The 2,587-nt window shown below is 45.1% G+C and overlaps 1 pseudogene; it reads left to right on the forward strand.

Moving 5' to 3' along the window:
- The first annotated feature begins 591 nt into the window (after window positions 1-591).
- LOC123490315 lies at window positions 592-1,402 on the forward strand (annotated as a pseudogene).
- The last annotated feature ends 1,185 nt before the right edge of the window (window positions 1,403-2,587 follow it).

Here is a 2,587-nt window from a genome sequence, read left to right on the forward strand (position 1 = left end):
TAATACAATACCCACTTGCAAAGGTTGTGAGTGATGCATAAATGTATTTATTAACATGAAATAAAACAGGTAACGCCTCTTAGGGTCCTTACTAGTTACCACAGGCACAAAGTCATAAACCCCCTCCTTTTCTACAATTTCTCTTCTTAAAATGTAATTGTAACCTAACCTTAACCACACTGCTAACCTTAGGCCTAACCCTCACTTGAATTGAAGACCAACAAGCTCATTTTTGTTTTCATGAATTTTCACAATATAGCCAATTTTGACTGTGGCTGTGCTATCTAGTGGAAACCCTCTGAGGGAGGATGAATGCATTTTTAGAAGTCACAGTGCTGTTAGCAACTTTACCTTATTCAGATGTTTAGTTGGAGATATCTTATTGACATTAATAGATTATCACTGTTTTGTTTTTAGACTGTTTGTAGTCTAATTCACAAAGTTTGCTGTACACTAGGCTGTACACTAGTGTATCATAGCTTTGTAATAATAATCATCATCCATTCTCTCTCTCCCCTACCTACCTGTCTCTTTTAGGTGGCAATGCTGGCATCGGCAAAGAGACAGCGGTTGCCTTGGCGATGCAGGTGCCGTGTCATCATAGCTTGCCGTGGCGTGGACAAGGCTGAGAAGGTGAGGGAGATCAAGATCAGGGGTCACAACGTAAACATCCATCACATGGAGCTGGATCTGGCCAACATGTGCTCCATCGACGAGACTTCTGTAAGACCTTCCTTCAGAGAGAGAAGAGGTTGGACATCCTCATCAACAACGAGGTGAGAGAGAGGAGTCTGTGAGACACCCTCATAAAGAAGCCCTTGACCACAGGTGTCAAACTCATTCCACGGAGGCCGAGTGGCTGCGGGTTTCCTCCTCCCTTGTACTTTGATTGATGAATTAAGGTCACTAATTAGTAAGGAACTCCCACACCTGGTTGTCTAGGTCTTAATTGAAAGGAAAAACCAAACACCTGCAGACACTAGGCCTTCTGGAATGAGTTTGACATGTGCCTTAGACTCTTTGGCATTCAGAGCAGCTAGCATGTGAAACTCAAACGTTAAGCAATCTCGCTAGCTAACCTCCCCCCTCCACTCACAGCCATGCCCAGCGTGCTGGACTGGACGGAGGACAACTTCAGCATGTGTTTGGTGTGAACCACCCTCGGCCACTTCCTGTTGACCAACCTACTGTTGGGCCACCTGAAAGCTTCCCGGCCCCCAGCCGCGTGGTCACGCTCACCTGCTCCAACTACAAGTACCAGTTAGACTTCCAGGACCTCAACTATAACCTGCTGCCTTTCTTCACCTACTGCGCGCAGAAGCTGGCCAACATCTACTTCAGCCAGGAGCTGGATAGAATGATGGAGGGCAAAGGAGATGACGGCGTGACGCTGTGCACCCTGGTGAGACTTGAAGCACTAGTGTATACTTAGATTAAACTTGTCACACTGATACAATGATAGATGATTTTACATAGTCATAATCTAATGGCCTAGATGACAGAGAGGAAAGGGGTGACCACCTACGCTGTGCATCCTGGTGAGGCTTGATGCACTAGTGTCTGTATCAGTGTTTCCACTGCATTAGTTTAGCTGTGGTCCTGCTTAGGCTAAATCGTTGCCCCCACTGCAAACATAGTATTTCTCACAAACGTCACATTCAATAGAGTTTTGTTATTCGCATTCACTTTTCCTCTGTACATACAGTGCATTCGCAAAGTATTCAGACCCTTTACTTTTTCCACATTTTGTTACGTTTCAGCCTTATTCTGAAATGGATAAAAATAGTTTTCCCCTCATCAATATACACACAATACCCCATAATGACAAAGCGAAAACAGGTTTTGAGTGCCCAGGCAAATTTATTAAACTAAACAAAATACCTTATTTACAAAAGTATTCCAGACCCTTTATGAGACTCGAAAGTGAGGTACAGGTGCATCCTGTTTTCCACTAATCATCCTTGAGATGTTTCTGCCTTACACCTCGAGATATTTTCTAACAGTCCCACCTGTGGAAAATTCAATTGATTGGACATAATTTCGGAAAGCAGCACACCTGGGTCTGCATGAAGTCCCGATTGACAGTACAGCATGTCAGAAGGCAAAACCAAGCCCACATAAGGTCGAAGGGGTGTCCGTAGAGCTCGAACAGGATTGTGTCGGGGAGGCACAGATCTGGGGAAGGTACCAAATAATGTCTGCCTTTAGCACTGAAGGTCCCCAAGAGAACACAGCTAGCCTCCATCATTTCTTAAATGGAAAAAGTTTGGAACTACACAGGACTCTTCCTCTGGGCAGCTGGCTTCTTCCCGGCCAAACTGAGCATTAGGGGAAGGGGGGGCTGACCAAGAACCACGATGGTCAAATCTGACAAAGCTCTAGAGTGAGATGGAGAACTCTTCCAGAAGGACAACCATCTCTGCAACGCCTCCACCAATCGAGTCTGTATGGTAGAAATTGGCCAGGCTAAGCCACTACGGTAAAAGACACACGACAGCCACGAAGGGGTTTGCTAAAGGCAACTAAAGAGACTCTCAGACCATAAGAGCAACAAGATTCTCTACGGTGCAGATGAAACCAAAATTGA

This window comes from Coregonus clupeaformis, unplaced genomic scaffold, assembly GCF_020615455.1.
Source record: "Coregonus clupeaformis isolate EN_2021a unplaced genomic scaffold, ASM2061545v1 scaf3651, whole genome shotgun sequence".
Classification (NCBI taxonomy): Eukaryota; Metazoa; Chordata; class Actinopteri; order Salmoniformes; family Salmonidae; genus Coregonus; species Coregonus clupeaformis.